Source organism: Chaetodon trifascialis, chromosome 15, assembly GCF_039877785.1.
Source record: "Chaetodon trifascialis isolate fChaTrf1 chromosome 15, fChaTrf1.hap1, whole genome shotgun sequence".
Lineage (NCBI taxonomy): Eukaryota > Metazoa > Chordata > Actinopteri > Chaetodontiformes > Chaetodontidae > Chaetodon > Chaetodon trifascialis.
Window position 1 is genome coordinate 1,483,934 of NC_092070.1, and position 7,975 is coordinate 1,491,908.

The following is a 7,975-nucleotide window of genomic DNA, read 5'->3' on the forward strand; positions in this document are numbered from 1 at the left end:
TAATAGCAAGAACAATTGACGAACACACACAAGCTCAGCCACCGACCACAGCGGTAGCAACACCATCTGGCACGGCCCTCTGTTGGAAGCGGAAGGTGAAGCAGGAGAGGGAGACGGTCCACCGACCTCCCCCTTAAATAGCAGCACCGGCCAATCACGCCTCCCCACCTGTAATAAGGGCAGAGAGAGCAGAGCACACACACACACACACACACACACACACACACACACACACACACACACACACATACACATACACATACACATACACACACCCTCTTGTGCCCAGGATGACACACAGCATCCAGGATACACTAAACAAATGCAGTAAATCATAACAATCATAACAGTAACTGAAGAAAATCCAAGTGCTTGATATTTTTAAAATATAGATTTTTATGCAGTGGCGGCATGGTGGCGCAGCAGGGGGCATGCCTCACAGCAAGAAGGTTGCCGGTTCGATCCCTGGGTCGGGCAGCGTTAATTGGTGACTCTGAAAATTGCCCTAGGTGTGAGTGTGAGCGTGAACGGTTGTCTGTTTGTATATGTTGCCCTGCGATCGACTGGCAACCGGTTCAGGGTGTACCCCGCCTCTCTCCCGTTGACAGCTGGGATAGGCTCCAGCCCCCCTGCAACCCCGAAAAGGGATAGTCGGGTATAGACAATGGATGGATGGATTTTTATGCATGTGTTGTGTTTGCGTATTTTGATGTGAGGTTAGGGTCAGACTTCCCTATTCTGTGGTAGGGGTCAAGGTCAAGGCCAGTGGTGGGCTACAGTATTTAACGCTGCCAGTCTCCATCATGCACGGCTACATGTTACAGACTAGAGGTACACAGAGACTTCATTATCTGTAACTGGTCAGGCAACAAAATCATCTGGCTCTGTATATACCCCTTTTTCACAAGTGAACATAGTTCCCTGTCCCTGACTTTATGAAATGGTTGTTGTGAGGGAATTTTCTATCACAAGCCTTCTGTACAGTTAGGTGCCCAAAGGTCTCAAGGTTGGACAACACAGAGATCTCAGACAGAGACATGTTAACATAATATTTAGAGACTATTCTAGCAGACAGCAGATAGGAAGTCTCTCCCCCTGTTCTTACTACGGAGATAGCCAAGGTCTTATAGATAAACTGTACAGACAGATACCAGACCAATTCAAGCTCACAAGAATTTCCACCACAGTTGTGACATACAAGGACCAAGAACCACATCCCTCTTCAGTCCCTGTCTGAATAGCCCTGTTCAGACCGGCTGATTTGAATGCCTGTTCCTTTGAATGTGAATAAGCCACTGCTCACCCTCCACCCACCCCTGGGGTATGACAATGTGAAAACGGCTTTGCACTACCATGGCAACTGTTGAGTGTGAACCCTGGGAGAAAGATGTATACCAGAGAAAGCATAGCATATTTGAACCAGAGTCAGACCCCGAGCAAGAAGAGTCTCCCGAACAAGTTTGAGAAACAAGGATAAAACAGGGCGTTTTTGGTATGCAATTAACTTTATGTCACTACATTTCTTTTACTATGTTTGTATGCTGGTTAAAGTCATACAATCTTGCTGGCTGTGGCCATTGTGTCACAGACACCCCACTGCTAGGGACTTGAGTTTATATATATTGTGTTTAGATACCAGTTATCAAAAGCTAGGTATCTGACATTTAAATAAAGGTATAATTAATATAATCAAGCTATTCCCATTATACCAGTGAAACTCAAGCTCAAACATTATAGGTACCAGCCAGCATGTTTTCATCCTTTGCATTTTTGAGAATTATTTAACATATATAGAAATCAAAAGGTAAGATAACAAAAAAAACAACATAAGCAAACAAAGGTAGTAACTATATCAAGAGATAAGTGACAATTGAAAAGAGGAAAAAGAGAAAACAAAGAAACAAACTAATATTACAATATAAACACATTATTTCATAGGATATAATTAAATAAACCCTTAAATATGGACTTAAGTTAAAGGATACTTTATATAACAACAAAGTATTTCACATTTCACACACAGATTTCTATAGACATGATACCAACCTAGCTAGTCGTACATGCTCACACACGAGTGTGTGTGCACCCAAACCTAGTTACACACACATTCATGTGGACAGTAAAGAACCAAAAAAGACTTCCATGTTATCAATCACATTATATCAGTTGTAATCTAAACAAACATTGTTGGGAATATCATCTGTTGTATATCTCAACTATTTTTCCCATCTTTTTTCAAAAATACTCAGTTGATTTCTAACTCTCATGGTAATTTTTTCCATTTTGTATATTTCCTCCACCAGATCCTTCCATTTATCATTGGTTAAGTTATCTTTTAACCAGTTGCTTGTAATCTGTTTAATTATTGCTACCCTAATTATTAAAAACAAGTGAGACTCTTTCTTATCAATCCCCGTCTGGTGTTTCTTTTTTAGAACATCAAAAAGATAGCTTCTCACTTGAAAAAATCGAATTAAATGAGAATTGGGTAGACTATATTGTGCTGACAACTGCTCAAAAGATTTCATTCCTCTATCCCCAAACATTTGTCCAAATTTACACAAACCTTTCGTAGCCCACATTCTAAAAGTTCCATCTGTTTTATTGGGTGGGAAGTCTGAATCAGTTGCTATGTCTTTTAGATATATTAAATCTTCATTCAATTTTTGTTTTTGACAGATTTCCTTCCAAACTATACGCATAGCAACTACCCACCTATTGTCTAATTTTTCAACATATGATTTTTTATATTTGGAGAAAGGTAAAACTGTTAGTGGAATATCTCCACAGTTTAATTCCATTTCTCTCCATCCTATATATGAGCTTTTTAACATCCACACTTTAATACTTCGTACTTGTGAAGCTTGATAGTAGGCTTGCAGGTTTGGCAAATTTAGACCACCCATTTCTTTTGCCAGTTTAAGGAATTTAGTTTTTATTCTTGGTTTCCTGCCGTTCCAAATGAATTTCATTATAATAGAATCCCATTTTTTGAACATGCTAGATTCAATGTATATTGGGAGTGGTTTGAAAAGGAACAAAAATCTTGGTAAAATATTCATCTGTATAATTTTAACTCTTTCCCACGGGAGAATGGAATTGTAGACCATTTGTTTAAATCATAGTTAATTTTACTTATTAATTCTCCAAAATTTCTTGCATACAAATGATCCAGATTCTTTGTTATATATATTCCAAGATATTTAATCCTTTCCACGTCCCAGTGAAATGCATATTTCTGCTTGATTTCATCACAGATTGTACAACCCATAAGCATTACTTCTGATTTAGTAACATTCAATGTATACCCTGAAATAGATCCGAATTCTTCAATTACCTTCATTAGCTCTTCAATTGACTGCTCAGGCTTGGATAAGTAGATTATTATATCATCTGCATACATTGACAATTTATGATTTTCCCCTGCTATTTCTATACCCTTTATTTTTTGTTCCATCCTAATATATTCTGCCAATGGTTCAATGCAGAGTGCAAAAATCAATGGGCACAATGGGTCCCCCTGTCTTGTGCCTTTCAAAATTTTAAACATGTTGGACATTACCCCGTTAACTTCAATTCTGGCATTTGGTAGTTTATACGTTGTTTTTAACCATTTTATGAAAGTAGAATGAAAACCAAAATTTGATAAAGTCTCAAATAAATAAGGCCAAAGGACCTTATCAAAAGCCATGTAGCATCCAGAGTAATTATAGCTACAGGGAGATTCTGTTTCTGAGCTTCCTCCATGATGTTTAGTGTTCGTCTTACGTTATCAACAAGCTGTCTTTGAGCAATAAACCCAGTTTGGTCCGGATCTATCAGCTGTGGTAAAATTTTCGTTAATCTGGAAGCTAGTATTAAAGATAAAAGTTTATAGTCTGTATTTAAAAGACTAATTAGTCTATATGATGAACAATCTGTTTGGTCTTTACCTGGCTTATGTAGAACTGTTATAATTGCTGAATTCCATGTCGCTGCCCATGTTTCATTGTCCAATGCCCAGTTAAAGGCTTTACATAGAAGTGGAACAAGATCAGACTGGAATTCCTTATAAAACTCGTTGGTATACCCATCACTTCCAGGCAACTTATGCAATTTAAGGTTTTTAATATGTTTATAAATCTCCTCTTCTGTTATTGCCTTTGTAAGAGAGATATTCTGTTCTTCTGTGACTTTGGGTAGGTCTAATTTTTGGAAAAATTGCATTAGCCTGTCTTTATTAACATAATTTTGGTCGGCATAGTAGAGATCCTGGTAGTATTGTGCAAATTGATTTGCTACCTCCCTTCGGCCCCTTATTATTTCCTTTGTATGTTTTTCCCTTGGTTGCGTAACTAATGCCTTCTGCTGTTTTTTGAGTTTGTATGCCAACACCTTGGCTGCTTTAGGTCCTCCATCATATGTTCTTTGACGCACAATGGAGAGTGATTTTTCTACTTCCATATTTAAATACTCATTCATTGCTGCCTTTGCCTCTTTAAGGTTCTTCAATACAGATGCTTCTCTAGAGGATTTGTGTACTTTTTCTAAGTTCTTAATTTCCCTCTCAAGTGAGTTTCTTGCATTTTCCCTCTGTTTTTTCCGAAAAGAGGCATAGGCTATTATATCTCCCCTTAAAACAACCTTTGCTCCTTCCCATAGTATTACTGGATTAATTTCTTCTGTATCATTATAAGTAACATATTCCTGTAACGCTGTGCTTAATTTTATTTTGAAGCCCTTTTCTAACAGGAGGGAGTTATTAAATCTCCAGATACTCGCCCCTTTCTCCTTACTACCCTTTAATGTCATTTCTGGGGGAGCATGGTCTGATAAATAAATTTGGCTGATTTTAATGCTATTAACCAAAGAAAGATCTTTTGCAAACATAAAGAAGTAAAATTTCCTTATCAAAAGTGCATCATTTGGGGCCTTATGTTTTGTACTACTTTGGAAATCCATTTTTTCACTCATTAATAAATTAAAATCTTCTCCTACCACCGTTACCCCTTTACTTTGCACAGTGACTAAATCAATAATTTTCTCTATTGTACTTGGACCTTCCTCAGGAGGGTTGTATACATTTAATAGTGTAATATAGTCCCCATCTATCTTCCCTACTACATGAACATATCTACCTTCTTTGTCACAAATTACATTCTCTGCCTCAAAAGGAATATGATTTCGAATCAATATTATAACACCTCTTCTTGAAGAATTGTAGGATGAATAAAAAACCTGGGCATTAAACTGTTTTGCTAATTTCTCATGCTCCATTTTAGACAAACATGTTTCTTGCATAAATACAATGTCACCTCCTTGATGTTTCATTTGTGCCAACACTTTGCTCCTCTTAATTGGCTTGTTCAGACCATTGACATTAAAAGCAGGAGTGTTTGCATATAGCAAGTGTTTCAAACGTTTTTTTTCCCTTTGTAATTTAAGGGGAAGTGACAATAGCATTAAAATCACCATCAAACAATACAAACAAAATAGATGCGAAATAAGCATCCTCATAACCAAGAAAGAGCACTGTGAAATTCCTTTTAATCTTAAATGTATGCCCTTATTTTTTACATTTAGCAATGTGCTACTAAAACAAGAATATTGGATGCAATTATTAAACAAATATATAATTCTTCTAATATTTATCATAACCTCCTTTTTCTGAGTCAAATTCAGAGTCAAAGGACAACCATAGGTGAGTCCAACCAAAAAAAAAAAACACAGTAGAAAAATAAGATGCAAAATGGTACTGGCTCTTTGCTCCTAAACCATACTTCATCCTTATACTAGAAAGATAAAGCAATCATAGCCTTCGTGCAGTCTCTAATTTTTAAGAGAACTACCTGTTACTAAAAGTGCAGATGTGCATATGAATGAATAAACGTACAAGTGTGCATGTAGGTGTACGTGTCTACACCTGTGTGTGTGAAAGAGAGAGAGTGAGCATGAGTACCAGTCTGTCAGTTGTAGAAGATCCCGGTTTAGGACTGTTCCCTCCCAAAGAGAGCTGCAAGGTCCTTAATAATTGGATTATGCACGTAAGCATAAGGACATATCACATAGAGAATGTATTAAAATATAGCAAAGTATATTAAATCATCCCAAATCATCATTCGTTAAAGCACAGTAAATCATAGTTATGATTATAAGACCGTTCAGTTCTTTTATGATTATAACAAATATCAAACATAGATTAAATACAGTAAGGTTATGTAAGGACACGTAGGGTTATATCAGGTCACAACCATCCTGGTCTGAAACTAGTCAGAACCGGCTAAGACAGCTGCAGGGACACCTGCAAGGCCATGGAAAGCCCCAAAGATTCATGATACAGGTGCCCTGCCCTCATAATCTCAGCTGCACGGTGTCACTGTTGCACATCATCATTGCTGCACAGCAACCTCTCTGCTTATCTTTGCACCATGTCGTCTTGACCTTTTATGTGCTCCTTCTTTACTCAAGCAATCAAGCAATCAATTTACACTATCATATCAAGCTCCACAGAGCTGCTACTATTGTCTACCATTAGTTACAGTGTTGTACTTAATTCTTCACGTTCTTCACATATCTGTTAGAAAAAATTATACTACAGTGTGAGCACGCACGGTTTTATAAATCCGAATATTTTTTGGCGTACGCCATTTCCAGCTTTTGGGCGTACGCACACTTTTAGTATGGATTCCATGCAATGTTTTATAAATGAGACCCCAGATCGGCCCAGTCCATGTAGTTCTTTCGGCCCAGTTCTGCTTCAGACACCTTACAATTTATTCCATATCCATGGAGGCCGTCTGCCGCTTCCCAGGCTGAGTTAAACACCACCGCTCCGGTCTCGAGGAAGACTTTCAGCTTGCTTGGGTAGAGTGACTGAAACCGGATTTCTTTCTGCTTCAATTGTTTTTTAATCTCAATATATTCTTTCTTTCTGTACTGCAATGCAGTGGAGTGGTCGTGATCAAAGAAAATCCGATTCCCTCTAAACTCGATTTTCTTCTTTCTCCATGCTCCGTGTAGGACACTTTACTTAGTTTTAAAGCTCAAAAATCTCACAACAATTGATCTTGGGGGGTCAGTCGGGTTGTTCGGTTTCTTCTGGAGTGACCTATGGGCTCTTTCTACCCCCAGACTGAACTCAGGAGGCAGATTTAAAAGTCCTTTAATAAATGGATCGATGAATTTGAGCATGTCTCCGCTCTCAGGTTCCTCTGTCACTCCATATATCCTCAAATTGTTGCGTCTCTCTCTATTTTCCAGGTCTTGACATTTGTCTTGCAAATACTGATTACTTTGTAAGGTGAATGACAGCGCTGTTGTCTCTCTACAACAGCGCTGCGGTCCTCTGTTGCGCTTATCCGAGATTCAACGTCTTCAAGTCTGCTGTCAAGATTTTTTACCATCTCATTCAGAGTCATCACTTTCTCTTCTAGTCGCTCAAATCCACGCTTCGTCTCGTCACGGAGTGACTTCATTTCTGATTTCAGCTCCGAATTTATATCTGCTTTGAGTTCAGCAAACATTGTCTTCATCTCTGCGAGTCCCACAGTTGCAGTCATGGTGCGGTCTTTTTGTCGCTGTGTCTAGTAGTTACTTTACTCATATGTGTCGTCTTTCTTTAAGCTCACCCGCATATATTATTTTCTAAAGTAGAGTACTTCACGTTATTTCATATAAAGCATCGAATTGTTTGTTTGTTTTACGGCGTAGAGAGCGTGGCTAGTCCTCCATGCTTGCCACATGTTTTCACCTTAATACATTCCAATGAGCCAATCAAGGGGTGTAGGATTATCTACCAATGATAACTTGCAGTAATGTGTGCTTAGCAGGTGTTTCAGTGTTTAATTATTCTATACTTATTAACAATGGCACTGTTATTAAATTGTTGCATTTGGTGACCTGTCTCCTTATTAGTAACAAAACATACAAATAACTCCTGCCATTTTGTTACTTTTTAAAGTTCTTTCCTGCACAGGTGTCTATGTTGAAATTGTGC